The sequence below is a fragment of the Suricata suricatta genome, chromosome 17, assembly GCF_006229205.1.
Source record: "Suricata suricatta isolate VVHF042 chromosome 17, meerkat_22Aug2017_6uvM2_HiC, whole genome shotgun sequence".
Taxonomy (NCBI): domain Eukaryota; kingdom Metazoa; phylum Chordata; class Mammalia; order Carnivora; family Herpestidae; genus Suricata; species Suricata suricatta.
This window is the reverse complement of record NC_043716.1, coordinates 10,101,981-10,119,897: the sequence shown is the minus strand read 5'-3', so window position 1 is coordinate 10,119,897 and position 17,917 is coordinate 10,101,981. Positions and strand designations below refer to the sequence as shown.

Below are 17,917 nucleotides of genomic sequence, written 5' to 3'. Positions count from 1 at the left end.
AGAGAATTACTCAAAATACATATAAACAATATATCTGATCAAGAATTTAGAATAATAGTCATAAGATTAATAGCTGGGCTTGAAAAAAGCATAGAAGACAGGAACGACTCTATTGCTACAGAGATCAAGGAACTAAGAAACAGTCCCAATGAATTAAGAGATGCTGGAAATGAGATGCGAAATAAACTAGTTGCAATGACAGCAAGGATGGAGGAAGCAGAGGGGAGAATGAGTGAAATAGAAGATAAAATTATGGAAAATGATGAAGCTGAGAAAAAGAGAAATAAGAAAATACTAGATCATGAGGGGAGAATTAGAGAACTAACTGAGTCAGTGAAACATAATAATATTTATATCATAGGAGTTCCAGAAGAAGAAGAAGAGAGAGAAAGGGGTAGACGGTTTACTTGAACAAATTACGGCTGAGAACTTCCCTGATCTGGGGAAGGAGGCAGACATCCAAATCCATGAGGCACAGAGAACTCCCTTCAGAATCAACAAGAACGGGTCTTCACCATGGCCCATCACAGTGAAACTGGCAAAACACAAAGAAAGAATTCTGGAACCAGCTAGGGACAAACGGGCCTTGGCCCACAAGGGTAGACACATAAGGGCAGTAGCAGACCTTTCCACTGACTCTTGGCAGGCCAGAAGGGAGTGGCAGGAAATATTCAATGTGCTGAATAGAAAAAATATGCAGCCAAGAATCTATCCAGCGAGGCTGTCATTCAGATAGAAGGAGAGATAAAGGCTTTCCCAGACAAACAAAAACTGACAGAGTTCATGACGTGAACCAGGCTAAGCCTCCCCTGCCGGAGATCCTAAGGGGGACTCTCTAAGTGGAATGTTGCAAAGACTACAAAGGACCAGAGACATCGCCACAAGCATGAAACCTACAGATAACATGATCATTCAATTATGTGTAAATTATCAATTATCTTTCAATAATATGTAAATGGACTAAATGCCCCAATCAAAAGACATAGGGTATCAGAACGAATAAAGAAATCAAGATCCATCTACATGCTGTCTACAAGAGACTTGTTTTAATGTCTATTTATCTTTTTTTTTTGGACACTGGTTGAATATTTATTTGAATGGCATCTTTTAAAAGATTTAGCGTTTTAGAAATACCTGGGGAAATACCGATTTCCTGGCTCCTCCAGTGACAGCCCGTGTCCTCTGCTCTCCTTACACAACAAAGTTCCTTGAAAAACGTGTCCAGCTCCCGTCTTCCCACCCCGACTCGGTGTGCTCCAGTCTGGCTTTGGCCCCCACAGCCCCGGAAGTGCTCCCTCCTGAGACCATAGTGACTTCCACTGCCAAATCCAGCAGACAGCTCTTAGCCTACATTTTTATTTTTATTTTATTTTACAGTTTTATTCCCAACTCTGACCCCAGGTTCATCATCCTCTGGGATGTCTGAGGCACATCAAACACCGGAAGTAACGTGGCCAAACTCAACTCCTGATTCCCGGCGCCCCTATATGCTCCTCCCCCCAGCCTTTCTGCCTGTTCATTCTGCCTTTAAAGGGGCTAGAGGGGGCGCCTGGGTGGATCAGTTGGTTTAGTGTCTGACTTTGGCTCAGGTTGTGATCCCACAGTTTATGGGTTCAGGCCCCGGGTCCAGCTCTGCGCTGACAGCTCAGAGCTTGGAACCCAGAACCTGCTTCAGATTCTGTGTCTCCCTCTCACTCTGCCCCTCCCCTGCTTGTGCCTGCTTGCTCTCTTTCAAAAATAAACAACAGGGGTGCCTGAGTGGCTCACTTGGTTAAGCATTTGACTTCGGCTCAGCTCATGATCCAACAGTTTGTGGGTTCAGGCCCTACGTCAAGCTCTGCACTGACAGCTTGGAACCTGGAACCTGCTTTGGATTCTGTCTCCCTCTCTTGCTCTCTCTGCCCCTCCCCCATTCATGCTCTCTCTGTCTCTCAAATATAAATATTTAAAAATGTTTTTAAAAAAATAAACACTTAAAAGAAAAACTCGACTGGAAATCTGACCTCTTCTGACCACCCAGCTGGGGCCGCCAGCCTTTTTCTGATTATTATTCCAAGTCTCCCAATGGGTCTCCAGGCTTCCATGCTGGCTGCACTTTGCTCACCACTCCATGGGAGCCACAGTCGTCCTGCTTTTCATTCTCAGAATCCTCTGTGGCTCATCCCCCTCCTTGCTCAGATCTACCAGGCCTTAAGCTCTGTCCTCCTTCCTTTCTGCTCTCAAATCTCCACTGCCCCGTGGCTCTCCACTTCGGTCACTGGAGCCTCCTTGTGGCCCCTCCCACAGTGGTGGCCACAGTCCTACCACAGGGCCTTTGCACCTGCTATGCCTGCTGCCTGGACTGTTCTATCCCTCCCTCACCTCAGATCTCTTTGTTCAAGCCTCACCTTCTGGGCAAGGCCTTCACTGGCCACCCCATCTAAAACTGTCACACACTCTCAGGGTCCAGGCGAAAGCAGACGAGGCCTTGTGAAGGGCACTGGGGTGTGCACCATGGTGGAAGGGGAGGGAAGGCGACACAGATGGGGATCAAAGACAAGGATTTAATTGAAAATCACAGTGTCTCATTCAAGGTATCTGGCACCCCCAGATCCATCCAGAGTTCCTTCCGGGGCCCTTCCAGGCTCAGCAGCGAGGGGTGGGCAGGGTGCCCGTGCCCCCTTCCCCCCCAGCTTCCCCTCTGGAGGATGAGGGCCAGGTGTCAGATGCCTGCCAGGGCAGGCTCCGCCGTCGCCATGGCCGCCACAGGCTCCTTCTGCACCAGCTCAGGCTCATCCTCACCGTCCTGGGGAGGGTGGACCAGAACCTTGTCTAAGATGCCGAACTCCTGGGCCTCCATGGGGCTCATGTAACGGTCCCTCTCCATGGCCGACTCGATCACCTGCAAGCTCTGTTTGGTGTGTTTATTTATCATTGAGAGAGATGGAGAGACAGAGCATGAATGGGGGAGGGGTAGAAAGAGAGAGGGAGACACAGAACCTGAAGCAGGTTCGAGGCTCTGAGCTGTCAGCACAGAGCTCAATGGGGGTCTCAAACTCACAAACCACGAGATCATTACCTGAGCCAAAGTTGGACACTCAACTGACTGAGCCATGCTGGTGCCCCAAGAGACTTGTTTTAGACCCGAAGACAGCTTCATATTGAAAGTGAGGGGATAGAGAACCACCTATCATGCAACTAGAAGTCAAAAGAAAGCTGGAGTAGCCATACTTCTATCAGACAACCTGATTGAAGCTAAAGACTGTAGGGCGCCTGGGGGGTCAGTCAGTTAAGCCTCCGACTTCGGCTCAGGCCAGATCTCACGTTCGTGGGTTCGAGCCCCGCATCAGGCTCTGTGCTGACAGCTAGCTCAGAGCCTGGAGCCTGCTTCCGGTTCTGTGTCTCCCTCTCTCTCTGCCCCTCCCCCTCTCATGCTCTGTCTCTGTCTGTATCAAAAATAAATAAAACATTAAAAAATGTTAAATAAAATAAAATAAAATAAAGACTGTAACAAGAGATGGAGAATGGCATTAAATCATAATTAGGGGTCTATCCATCAAGAAGAGCAAACAATTGTAAAAGTTTATGCCCCCAACTTGACACACCCAAATATATAAATCAATTAATTACAAACATAAGCCATCTTATTGATAATAATACTGTAGTTGTAGGCGACTTTAATACTCCACTTAAAGCAATGGACAGATCATCTAGGCAGAAAATCAATAAAGAAACAATGGCCTTGAATGATACACTGGACCAAATAGACTTGACAGATATATTCAGAACTTTTCACCCAAAAGCAGCAGAATACACATTCTTCTTGAGTGCACATGAGTCCAAAATAGATCACATACTGGGTCACAAAACAGCCCTCAATAAATAAAAGAATTGAGATCATACCATGCATATTTTCAGATCATAATGCTATGAAACTTGAAATCAATCACAAGGAAAAATTTGGAAAGCCTCCAAATGTATGGAAGTTAAAGAAATCTTACTAAAAGAATGAATGGGTCAATCAGGCAATTAAAGAAAAATTTAAAAATATATAGAAGCAAATGAAAGTGAAAACATGACAGTCCAAACCCTCTAGGATGCAGCAAAGGCAGTCCTAAGAGGAACATACATTGCAATCCAGGCCTTTCTCAAGAAACAAGAAAAATCCCAAATCCCAAAACCTAACCACACACCTAAAGGAACTAGAAGCAGAGCAGTGAAGAAACCCCAAAGCCAGCAGAAGAAGAGAAGTCATAAAGATTAGAGCAAAAATAAATAATCCAAAATAAAAACCCCAGTAGAACAGATAAATGAATCTAAGAGCTAGTTTTTTGAAAGAATAAACAAAACTGATAAACACTTAGCCAGACTTCTCAAAAAGAAAAGACAGAGGACCCAAAGAGATAAAATCAAGAATGAAAGAGGAGCGATCACAACCAACACTACAGAAATAAAACAATTATTAGAGAATACTATGAAAACTCATATGCCAACAAACTGGACAACCCCCCCCCCAAATTGTCAAATTCCTGGACACCCACACACTGCCAAAACTCAAATGGGAAGAAGTAGAAAACTTGAGCAGAGTCATAACCAGCGAAGAAATTGAATGAGTCATCAAAAATGTCCCAAAAAATAAGAGTCCTGGGCCAGGGGTCCTCTCAGGGAAATTCTACTAGACATTTAAAGCAGAGTTAATGCCTATCTTCTCTCCCTGTTCCAAAAAGAAGAAATGGAAGGCAGCTTCCAGACCCATTCTATGAAGCCAGCATTACCTTGATTCCCAAACCATTCAGGCCCCCCACTCAAAATGAGAGGTAAAGGCCAATATCCCTGATGAACATGGATATAAAAATTCTCAGCAAAATGCTAGCAAATCAAATTTCACAGTATATTAAGAGAATTATTCACCCTAAACAAGTGGGATTCAATCCTGGGCAGCAGGGCTGGCTCAATATTCACAAATCAATCAGTGTGATGCATCACATTAATAAAACGAAGGATAAGATCCCTATGATCATGTAAATAGATGCAGAAAAAGCAACTGGCAAAATACAGCATTGTTTCTTAGTAAAAACACTCAAGAAAGTCAGGATGGAAGAAACATACCTTAGCATCATAAAAGTCATATAGGAAAGGCCTACAGCTAATATCATCCTCAATGTGGAAGAAACTGAGAGCTTTCCTCTGAGATCAAGAATATGAGAGGCATGTCCACTCTTACCAATGTTGTTTAACATAGTGTTGGGGGGCGCCTGGGTGGCTCAGTTGGTTAAGCGTCCGACTTCAGCTCAGGTCATGATCCCGTTTCGGGGTTCAAGCCCCACATCAGGTTCTGTGCTGACAGCTCAGAGCCTGGAGCCTGCTTCAGATTCTGTGTCTCCCTCTCTCTCTGCCCCTTTCCCACTTGTGTTCTGTTTCTCTGTCTCAAAAATAAATAAACTAGGGAAAAAAACTTCATAAAAACATAGTGTTGGAAGTCCTAGCCTCAGCAATCAGACAACAAAATGAAATAAAAGGCATCCAAATTGGCAAAGAAGAAGTCAAACTTTCACTTTTCACAGATGACGTGATACTCTACATGGAAAATCTGAAAGACTCCAGCAAAAGGCTGTTAGAACTGATACATGAATTTAGCAAAGTCAGAGAATATAAAATCAATGTACAGAAATCGGTTGCATTTCTATACACCAATAACAACAAAAAGAGAAATCCAGGAATTGATCCCACTTATAATCACACCAAGAATCATAAAATATCTATTAATAAACCTAACCAAAGATGTAAAAGATATGTATGCTGAAAACTATAGAAAACTTATGAAAAATATTGAAGAAGTCACAAAGAAATGGGAAAATATTCCATGCTCATGGATTGGAAGAACAAATATTGATAAAATGTAGATACTACCTAAAGCCATGTATCCATTCAACTGCACCAGCATTCTTCTCAGAGCTAGAACAAACAATCCTAAAATTTGTATGGAAGCACAAAGGACCCCAAATAGCCAAAGTAATGCTGAAAAAAAAAAAAACAAAAAAACCCCAAAGTGTTAGGCACCACAATCCTGGATTTTTAGCCTATACTACAAAGCTGTCATCATCAAGACAGTATGGTATTGGCACAAAAACAGACACATAGGCTGATGATATTGAATAGGTAACCCAGAATTGGACCCACAAATGAATGACCAAAGTAGGAAAGAACATCCAATGGAAAAAAAAGACCACCTTTTTAGCTAATGGCGCTGGGACTGCGACATGCAGAAGAGTGAAATTGGGCCACTTTCTTACACCATACACAGAAATAAACTCCAAATGGATGAAAGACCTAAATGTGAGACAGGAAACCATCAAAACCTTAGAGGAGAAAGTAGGCAACAACCTCCCTGACCTCAACCACAGCAAATTCTTACTTGCACGTCTCTGAAGGCAAGGGTAAAAGCAAAAATGAACTATTGGGACCTCATCAAAATAAAAAGCTTCTGCTCAACAAAGGAAACAATCAACAAAACTAAAAGGCAACTGATGGAATGGGAGAAGGTATTTGCAAATGACATATCGGACAAAAGGTTAGTATTGAAAATCCATAAAGAACTTATCAAACTCAATACCCAAAAAACAAATAATCCAGTGAAGAAATGGGCGGAAGACATGAATAGACACTTTTCCAAAGAAGACATCCAGATGGACAACAGACACATGAAAAGATGTTCAGCATCACTCATGATCAGGGAAATGCAAATCAAAACCACATTAAGGCACCTGGGTGGCTGAGTTGGTTAAGTGTCTGACTTTAGTTCAGGCCATGATCTCACAGTTCATGGGTTTGAGCCCTGCATTAGGCTCTTTGCTGATGGCTCAGAGCCTGGAGCCTGCTTCAAACTCTGTGTATCCCTCTCTCCCTGCCCATCCCTCGCTCACACTCTGTCTCTCTCTCAAAAATAAATACACATTTTTTAAAAAAGCATTAAAAATAATAAAACTTTTTAAAAAGAGAAAGAAATATCTCAAATCAGTAACCTAGCCTTCCACCTAAGACCCTGAAAAAAGAGGTTGGGGCACCTGGGTGCCTCATTTGGATAAGCATATGACTCTTGAGTTCGGCTCATGTTATGATCTCACAGTTCATAAGATGAAGCCTTTCTTTGGGCTCTGGGATGACAGCATGGAGTCTGTTCGGGATTCTTTCTCTCTCTCTTTCTATGCCCCTGCCCCACTCACACAAGCATGCACTCTCTCTCTAAATAAATAAACTTTAAAAAAAGACACTGGAGGGGTACTGGGTGACTCATTTCATAGAGCATATGACTTCTGCTCAGGTCATGATCTTGTGGTTTATGGGTTTGAGCCCCACATCAAGCTCTGTGCTGAGAACTCAGATCCTGGAGCCTGCTTCAAATTTCTCTCTCTCTCTCTCTCTCTCTCTCTCTCTCTCTCTCTCTCTCCTCCCCCTCCCCTGATTGCACTCTGTCTCTCTTTCTCACACACGTTAAAATAATAGTAATGATAATAACAATAACAATAAAAAGACACTGGAAAAAGAAGAACAAACTAAACTTAAAAAATAAGTAGAAACAAGCAAATAATGAAGATTGGAAAATAAACTAAAAAAGCAGGGAATAGAAAAAATAAATAAAACAATTGAACCCAAAAGCTAGTTATTTAAAAATATCAACAAAATTGACAAACCTTTTGCGAGGTCAACCAGGGGGAAAAAAAAGAAATGACTCAAATTATAAGAATCCAAAATGAAAGGTGAGGCATTACTACTTCCTGTACAGAAGTAAAAAGGAATATGAAATGATATATGAACAATTGTCCACCAGCAAGTTAGATAACTTAGTTGAAATGGAAAAAATTCCTGGAAAGGCATGAAGTACCAAACTGAATCAGAGGAAAATAGACAATCTGAGAGATCTATAATAAATGAGGTGTTTAAAGTAGTAATAATTCAAGGAAAAAAACTATCCACAAAGAAATGTCAAGGCATTAATGGCTTCATCACTGAACTCTACCAAATATTTAAAGACAACTTAATACCAATTCTTCATAAAGTCTTACAAAAAATAGAATAAGAAGCAACACAACACTCCTATGAGGTCAGTATTAACCTGATACCAAAACCAAAGCCACCAAAGAAAACCACAAACCAACACCTCTTAAGAATATGGATGCAAATCCTGAACAAAATACTAGCAAACCAAATCCAGAAGTACAGAAAAAGAAATATAAGCCATGACTAAGCGGGATGTAGGTCAGGAAGGCAAGGCTGGTTCAATATCCAAAATCAATTAATGTAGTGTATCATATAAATAGAACAAAAAGCAAAATCACAAGTCATTTCAATAGACTCAGAAAAAAATATTTGACAGAATCCAATACTTCTTTGATAAAAACACTTAACCAACCATGAATACAAGAGGATTTCCTCAAGATGATAAAAGGCATCTATGAAAAACCCACAGCTAACATCATATTTAATGGTGAAAGATGACTGCTTTACGCCTAGTATCAGGAACAAGGGTGTTTACACTCACCACTTCTGTTCAGCATTTCACTGGAGGGACTGGCCATTGCGATTGAGTAAGAAAAAGAAACAAAAGGAATCAATATTGGAAAGGAAAAAGTAAAACCAGTTACAGATAGCATGACCTTGCATAAAAAAACTTCTAAGGAATCCATTAAAATATTAAAACTAATAATAAATTGTTTTATCAAAGTTGCTGGATAATAGATAAATATATAAAAATCAATGTTATTTCTATGCACTTGCAATGAACAATTTGAAAGTTAAAATAATAAAACAATTTACAATTGCAAGAATTAAATACTTATGAATAAACTTACCAAATAAAGTGCAAAACTTCTACTCTAAAAACTACAAAACAGGGGGCCTGCATGGCTCAGTTGGTTGAGCATCTGACTTCTGTTCAGATCATAATCTCACGGTTCATGAGTTCAAGCTTTGCATAGGGCTCACTGTTATTAGTGCAAAGCCTAGTTGGGATCCTCTGTCCCCCTCTCTCTCTGCCCCTACCCTGCACACTCTCTCTCTTTCAAAAATAAATAAATATTAAACAACAAACAAACAATAAACAAAAAAATAAATAAAACCAACTACCACCATTTATGGAGTGCCTGGCTGGTTCAAGTCAGTAAATTATGCAACTCTTCTATTTGTGGGCGGAGGAGGGGCAAAGGGAGAGGGAGGGAGAGAATTTTAAGCAGGCTCCACGCTCCCCACAGAGCTGACTCAGGGCTGGCGACCCTGGGATCATGACCTGAGCCAAAATCAAGAGTCAGATACTCAGCAGACTCCACCACTCAGGCGCCCTGAGCATGAGACTTTTCTTTTTACAGTTTATTTTATTTATTTACTTTGAGAGAGACTAGGAGAGAGAGTGGGGGGTAGGGGCCAAGAGAGGGGGAGAGAAAGGGTCCCAAGCAGGATGCACACTATCAGTACAGAGCCCAACATCAGGCTTGAACCCACAAAGTGTGAAATCATGACCTGAGCAGAAATCAAGAGTCGGACACTTAACCAACTGAGCCAACAGGCTCGCCCCTACCCCTCCTGCCAGCCTGCGACTCTTGATCTCAGTGTTGTGAGTTTGAGCCCTACTTTGGGCATGGAGCCTACTTCATATAAACAAGCAAACAAACAAACAAACAAATAAGTCGCTCCACTGGGAAAAAACTCAACTGTCACAACTTAAAGTTAAAAAAAAAATCATGACCTAATGGGATGTTTCTTGCACACCTGAGCTGTAGGCAAATGATCACATATTGATGTTTGTATGTATCTGTTTTCAGAGAAGAAAAAATACGACCAAGCTTTAAACCAAGACCATAGGATAATAGGAAGCTTTTCTAAAGTGCATTTTTCTCTTTTTCTTCAATTTTTATTTCTGTTAAGTTTATTTATTGATTTATTGGTTTAGAGGCAGCACAAATGGGGGAGGGGCAGAGAGACGGAGTGGGAGAGAGAGAATCTCACGTGGGCTCCACACTGTCAGCGCAGAACCTGATGTGAGGCTCGAACCCACCAACTGAGTTTGAGCCAAAGTCAAGAGTGGGGAGCTTAACTGACTGAGCCTCCCAGGCCCCCCTCCAACCCCGCAATTTGTAATCACACCATTTCTCTGCTCACAAGCTTCCCACATCATGAACAACTAAATAAAACTGCCTTAAAATCTTTTTTTTTTTAAATTTTTTAATGTTTATTTTTTGAAACAAAGAGAGACAGAGTATGAGCAGGGGAGGGACAGAGAGCAAGAGGGAGACACAGGGTCTAGCCTCTGAGCTGTAGGCACAGAGCCGGTCTCAGGGCTCCAACTCAGTGACTGTGAGATCATGGCCCCAGCTGAAGTGGGAAGCGGCTCCCACTGAGCCACCCAGAGGCCCTGAAAAACGCCCTAAATTCTTCTAGCTTAGTGAGCGTGGCCCACAGACCCCTGGTGAAAGTCAGGTTCATATACTAGGTACTTATATTCCCATTATTTAATCCTTAGAGTAACCTATTTTACTGGGCCGTGGGGGATAGACAGCGCCGGAACCGGAGGGACACGGGTTTGAACCTTGGTCCCTGGGCGCCGGGAAATGAGGTTCTTCCCGGGGCCCCAGGATTTATCCACAGTAGGAGGCCCGCGCCTGCAGGCAGCCCCTCTGCCGCTAGCCGCCTCTGCCCCCTTGCGGCAGCTCTCGGAACTACAGGCCGCCTTCCTGTCTGAGAAGTGAGGGATCAGGGGCGGGGACTGAGCTAGGAAGAAGGGACTCAGCGCCCAGGCCAAGAGGACTGACCCCACCGACTTTCCGCTTCCCACAGAGGCAGAGACCGAGGCAGAGGGAAGAAGGGATGAGCCTAGGAGCAGCCGCCAGCAGAGCCTGGCCTGGAACCTTGGGGTCGGGGACCGCGAGAGCACTCCCAGACAGGGGTCTGGAACCTTCCTCTCACTTCATTTCATCTCGCCTCCCTAAACTAGTACTGTAATTAAATCTCATAGCATTCTACAAGGACGTCTTTTATTTTTTAAAAATAATTTTTGAAGAAGAGAGATAGACTATAAGCGGAGGAGGACCAGAGAGAGAGAAGGAGACACAGAATCCAAAGCAGACTCCCGGCTCTGAGTTTTCGGAACACAGCCTGACACAGGGCTTGAACCCACCAACTGGGAGGTCATGACATGTGCTGAAGTTGGATGCTTAACAGACTGAGCCCCCCAGGTGCCCCTACAAGGCCATCTTTTAAAACATCAGTAAACGTCTTTAAAGGGAGAATTTGCCTTTTGCTACTCTTAAGTGGAAAACTAGCGTCACTTTATACATGATAACAATGAAACTAGATAAAAACAAGACAATGTTATTAACTGCTACTTGATACTGTTTCTCAGAAAAGCCCTGCGTGGCTTGTTCTTTGCCCAAAGGGAATATTAGTCAAATTTCAGAGGATGGATTTTCAAACACATTTTACATTCCAACCCAGGAGACAAGTATAAAGACGAAACAAAAATTTCACAAAGTAATACCCTTATTTTTCTGATATTTTATATCCTATTTTGTGCAATCTCTCTTGTTTAATTTCCAAAAATCGCTCAAAGACAGGTAGATACACAAGTGTAAAAAAAATGTTGGTGGTGACTGAAGCTGAATGACAGGGCTTCCGGCTTCCTATTTCTGTGCGTGCTCCAAGTTGCAAATTAAAAAGATGAAAAATGTAGGGGCGTGTGGGTGGCTCAGTCTGTTAAGTGTCTGACTTCGGCTCAGGTCATGATCTCTTGAGCCCCACGTTGGGCTCTGTGCTGACCGCTAGCTCAGAGCCTGAAGCCTGTCTTCCAATTCTGTATCTTCCTCTCTTTCTGACCCTCCCCTGCTCACACTGTCTCTCTCTGTCTCTCAAAAATAAGTAAAACATTAAATTTTTTAAAAAGTAGACACTAGGGGAACCTGGGTGGCTCAGTTGGTTAAGTGTCCTGCTGCCATTCATGTCATGATCTCTCAGTTTGTGGGTTGGAACCCCACATCGGAATCTGTCTCCCTTGGTCAGCGCAATGGCCACTTTGGATCCTGTCTCCCTCTCTCTCTCTCTCTCTCTCTCTCTCTCTCTCTCTCTGCCCGTTGCCTGCTCATTCTCTCTCTCCCTCTCTCTCAAAAAAAATTTTTTTTTAAGAATTTAAACATCATTGGTTTGTATTCAATACTCTGATTTTAGAACTCACTAAGGGGTCACAACCGATAATCAGAAAACCTTTGAGAACATTTAAAATCTCCCTAAAACCATGCAGAAATTTCACCTGCACATTCACAGAATTTCACACATTCTCTTTCAGACTGAAAGACAGGTAAGAAGGAAATGCTTTCCCAAGATGACCGCCACCAACTTCTCCTCCCTGTACACATGCATCACCCCCACATCAAGGAGTAAAGCTTATTTCCTGTCCCCCGGAATCTGGGCTAGCCCGGACCAATGGAATGCCCTAGAAGTAATGCTCTGGGACTTCTGAGTCAAGACCCCAAGAGAACTGAGAGGCTCTGATTCCTTCCCCTTGGCCCAGTGTCCTTTCCTGGAAGGAGCCACCACGCTGTAGGGAAACCCGATCAGGAAGATCCAGGTGGGGGGTTCTGACAGCTACGTGGTCCCCATACACACGTCCCACCTGATCAGGTGACCAGATAACACACAAGGCACGCAGAGAAGTGCGGTTTTCAGCTAGACAACGCACTCATTCTTTAGTATAAGTATATCTCAAATATTGCATGGGATACACTTATTCTGAAACTCATTCATTGTTAACCCGTAGGTCAAATGGAGCTGGGAGCCCTGTATTACGGGGGCTGAAGTCACAACCTGACACCTCAAGGACCTGGGGGACTTCCTCCAGCCGCAGGGGAGGCTCTGCCCAGATGAGCGGCACGGGGGCAGAGTTTCACCCCTTCCCAACTGTCCCGGATGGGACAGTTCTGAGATGGGTCCTACCCGGTTCTTGAGGCCCCCGTGGCACTGAGAGCCAGCAGCAGGAACCGATTCCGTCTATGCTCTCCTCCCGTCTGCACCCCCTCCCCGCTGCCTGCTGGGGCTCCCGAGGGTCACCTCCCAAAGACACTCCTTGCACCCAAATTCTTGTCTCAGGGTTGGTTTTTGGAGAACTCAAATTGAGCCAGTAAGAACTCCATAAAGGCTAACCCAAGAGAAGGACTGACCCTCCCCCCATCATAATAATACCTGCCCTGTGATGGGAAAAGCTCTAATAGCAGTGGAGGGACATCACAGGTAACATTTATTGCACACTATCATTTATTGCACACCTACTGGATACACGCGCCAGCTGTGTTTTCTCACCAATAGCCCTCTGACGTGTCATTAAGTTGACTTTACAGGTGGGGAAACTGAGGCATGGAGTAGCCAAGCGATTGCTCACTACTGGGAACGGAAGTGGGATTGCCGCCAGGAGGTGGAGCTCGGCGTCCACCTGCTGACCACTAAGCCGCACTGCCTCTCCAGGCCCCGGGATGAAATCCGCGCCCTTTGGCCTGACTCTCCAGGCCTTCCCTGACCCGGCCCCCGCCTGGCCCCTGCCTGGCCCCCTCCCTGCCGCTTGTGCTCTCTTCTCCAGCTAACTCGAACCACTCGAGAACTCCGGTCGCCCGTGTCTTGGCCCTGCTGTTCCTTCTACCTTGAACACTCTTCCTCCTTACAGCTGCCACTTTCAAGTGTCAGTTCTGTTTGCACCACCACCTCCAGAGAGCCTTCTCTGCACACGCCCCAGGCTTGGTCAGACTCCTCTGGGCTCCATGGTGCCTGGGCTGCTTCTGTTTCAGAGGGCAGGGTGCCCAACTGCTGAGTCCCAGCCTGCCGAGCCTAGGGCTGGCCCGAGGATGGGCATACAGGAGGGAAAGAGCAAACATTCAGACGTGGGCGTGGAAGAGTGGATGGCGGAGTGAGAAGCCCCACCCCGCCCATGAACAGAAATCTACAAGTCAGCATGCACGGAGCACCTACTGTCTGCACCACACTGCTGCCATGAAAGAGACAGACTCAGAAACAGCCAGCTCAGAAATCTATAAATCAGGGGTGCCTGGGTGGCTCTGTCAGTTAAGTGGCCGACTTTGGCTCAGATCATGAACTGGCGGTCTGTGAGTTCGAGCCCCATGTCGGGCTCTGTGCTGACAGCTCGGAGCCTACTTCGGATTCTGTGTCTCCCTCTGTCTCTGCTCCTCCCCTGCTTATGCTCTGTCTCTCAAAAACAAAATAAACGTTAAAAAAAAAGAAATCTATAAATCGCATTCATTGGGCACCTACTGTCTGCACAGCACTGCTCTAATGAAGGAGACGGACAGACTTCCTGCGCTCACAGGGCTGTCTTATCATGAGGAAGACAGACAACAGCATGGTATTTCAGATGAGCTCAGCAAGTACTAAGAAAGTTCCCTAGTAAAGTAAATCAGAGAGAGCAGATAAGAAGGGAAGCATATACTCTCAAACAGGGCAAGGAGGGACGGCCTCGCTGGGTCTTCCTCCCCTCCGCTCTGTCCCCATCTGCCTTCCATCTCCTATCTCAAGGCTAATGTGAGCAGAAACCTGAAGGGGGTAAGGGAGCCACCGGAAGGTCTCAAAGATCTGGAGGAAGAGCATTCCAGGCAATGGAAACAGCAGGTACAAAGGCCCTGTGGTCGGAGTGTGCCTGGGGATTTGAGGAGCAGTGAGGAGGCCAGTGTGGCTGGAGCGGGGTGAGGGAGAGAAGGTGGGGTCACAGGGGGGCAGGGCAAGGGCATAGGCACTGAGAAGCCAATAAAGTGTAAGCCGCCGTCTCCTCATCTGCCCGGCCATCCGAGGCACTGGCAGGGACCTTATGATGAGTCACGCACTTTTCTTTATTTAGGTAATCTCTCCGCCCCACGTGGGGCTCAAGCATCACACCCTCCTCTGACTGAGCCAGCCAGGCACACCAGTCACATGCTTCTCTAAAATCTGCCAAGGTAAATTAAATGCCTTTTCAGAAACCCTATGTGTTAAAAAAAAAATAAATAAAAGCCAATTTAAACACTTCCCAAGAAACATAGGTCAGTTATTGAGAGTCTGCTCCATTCATAACGTTCAGTTAATTTACTGTATTTAATTAATTTTATCCTCTTAGGAATTTCTTTTCTTTTCTTATTTTTTTAAGCGAGAGAGAGAGAACATGTGTGAGCAGGGGAAGGGCAGAGGTGGAGAGAGAGAACCTCAAGCAGGCTCCACACTTAGCAGAGCCCAATGCGGGGCTCAGTCCCATGACGGTGAGCTCATGACCTGAGCTGAAATCAAGAGTCAGGTGCTCAGCCAACTGAGCCCCTGGGAGCCCCTGGAAATTTTTCTATCGAAGTATCATATGTGTACAGAAAAGGACACACATTGTAAGTGCGGGGCTCAGTGCGTTTCCACAGAGGGACCGACACCAGATCTAACACCAGAATCCGACCACCTCCCTGGCACCCCGCAGGGGTGACCGCTTACCCTGCCTTCTCACAACACAAATTCGTTTGTCTGATTTCCAACTTCGCATGAGTGGGTATCGCTCATTCTTGCCGCGTTGCTGTCAGTAGTATAAAGAGGCCACCATTCACTTCCTTCCTCTGCTGATGGGCATTTAGGCCATTTCCAGCATTGAGCTATGATGAACAGTGTCATGAACATTCTGTTGGTGCTGATGCACGCGGACTGCTGGCTCTGTGGGTGGCCAGGCATCCTGCCTCACGAGGCACCGCCAAGCTGTCTCCCAAAGGGCCCGTACAGGACAAGCAAGCAATGTTGACCACAGTCAGTCAAGACCACCCTTTTCCATTCTGACTCCCCCTCATCCCAGATTCTCCCATTTTGCACTTGTAAGCTTCTGTTCTTTTTCTTTTTTAAAGAGGGCCTCCTACACTTTGAAAACTTCAGACCCTCACAAAACCTTGCTGTACCCCAAGGAGGTGGCTTTGTGGACCTTGGGAAGGTTCTGGGTGAGCTGGGAGCTCAGAGAGGGTCCTGAGCACAGGAGGGATGAAGTCTGAGTTAGGCGTGGGGATCAGATTGGGGGCCACAGGTGGGGGGAAGGGGGCAGGTGAGGGAGGCACTGGTCCAGGCAGACACTGTTGGGGACCTGGAGGAAGGCGGGGACTGTGGGTCAGAGTCTGGGTACATTCTAGAGGGGAGCCAACTAGACTTGCTGGTGGATCAGACTCAGGGATTGAGGGAGAGAGATTTCTTGCCCTGACCAGTTGGCAGGACGAGTTTGGTTTTTTTTTTTTTTAATGTTTTTTAAATTTATTTTTGAGAGACAGAGACAGCGTGAGCAGGGGAGGGTCAGAGAGAGAAGGAGACACAGAATCGGAAGACAGTCTCCAGGCTCTAAGTGTCAGCACAGAGCCCGCCGCGGGGCCCGAACCCACGAATCATGAGATCATGACCTGAGCTGAAGCCAGACACTCAACCGACTGAGCCACCCAGGCGCCCCAGGACGAAGTTTTATAGGACAGGATTCGTGCACCTGGCGTGGAGGGGTGAGGGCAGGGCCGAGGATGATAATCTAGGATTTTCAGGGCTTGGCTGGTGTTTAGAGTCTCTGGATGGAAGCCATCCTGGGAGTTAGTGTAGACCAACAGGAGGCCTGGGATGTGCCCAGGGGTGGCCCAGACGGGGGAGGAGGAGCCAGGCCCGGAGGAGTGGGCGGGGAGGCATGTTGCACCCCCGCGCCACCCCACCCCCGCCCGGCGGCTGGACGCTGACGTCTGCGCCTGTGAGGCCACCCCAGGCTCCCGAAGCAGCCCCTCCTCTGTGCTTGGTCCGCCTCCCGGTTACTTCCCACGAGCGCTCGCCCTGGGCAGTACCACCGAGTATAGTGTACGCTCTGCGTCTGCTTACTGTCCGCCCCCTCCGTGTCTGCTCCCGGGGCCGTGGCTTTACTCACCCTGTCACCGCTGCATTCCCAGTTCAGTATCTGGACCGTCGCAGTAGATACTCGGGAAGCCGTTGGGGAATACATTTCGCAGAAGAGGGGGAACCGAGGGAAGGCGATTTGCCAGAGGCTAAATGGAGACGGCAGGACAGAGATTTGGGCAAGGTTTGTGGCCCCAAGGCCGAGATTCGCTTGTCACTCTTCCCCGGCTTCTGGCCTCCATTGGTCTTCTGGACCCACGACCTTGGACCCCGCCCAGGGCAGGGCTGGGCTCCAGGCGGGCTGAGACTGCGGCGCGATCTGGGAGCCGCCGGCAGAGGGCGCTGCCGACGCGCTAACCCAGCGGAGGAAAAGGGAGCAGAGGGTCCGCACTGGGGGTGCGGGTGGGGCGCGACGGAGGCCAGAGGGAGTCTACGGGAGTCCCTAGGAAGACCTTTACCAGCCGAGGGAGGGAGGCAGGGTGAGGACAGGCTTCCCGGGAGGTGAGTTTTGAACTCTATCCTGAAAGTAAGCGGGAGGTGGAGTTTAAGAAGGGCAGGGGGTAGCTGGTGGGGAGGGGAGGTCTCTAGGACCGGTTAAGTACAGCTTCAGTGCAACTTGGGGGTGCGGAAGCGGGCCCCGCAGCGGGTAGACATGCCGGACTTCACTGATTCACTGAGTGGCCAGGACCCAGGGGCTGCCTCTCCCCAGGCCTCAGACTCATCACCTGGAGAATGGGTTTCCACGGTATGGTCTGAAGCCTCTTTCAGGTCCTGGGTCCAAGGTCAGCCGGACGGATTTGCTCCTAGGGGCCCACTCCCAGAAGACTGTCCCTCCTGGTTCCTACTACAAGTTTCCAGGGATAATGTTGTCAATAATAAGAAACTAATAACACTAGTAATGGCTTTGCGTGTGTGTGTGTTTCCATATTCCAGGAACTTTTCTTTTTTCTTTTTTTAAAGCTTATTCATTTATTTATTTAGAGAGAGAAAGTGTGAGTGAGGAGGGGCAGAGAGAGAGAAAGAGAATCCCAAACAGGCTCTGCAC

The 17,917-nt window shown here is 46.4% G+C and overlaps 1 protein-coding gene across 6 annotated transcripts in view; it reads right to left on the bottom strand.

The window, feature by feature from the left end:
* The window catches only part of GRAP (GRB2 related adaptor protein), a 52,945-nt gene extending 35,770 nt beyond the window's left edge, over positions 1 to 17,175 (bottom strand). The window contains exon 1 of one of the 6 annotated variants that reach the window (XM_029928870.1): positions 16,904 to 17,175. The gene's annotated coding sequence lies outside the window, so the exon portion shown is untranslated. The remainder of the gene's footprint in view (positions 1 to 16,903) is intronic. The other 5 variants (XM_029928871.1, XM_029928866.1, XM_029928868.1 and 2 more) reach the window with 5 other exon arrangements.
* Positions 17,176 to 17,917: the final 742 nt, after the last annotated feature.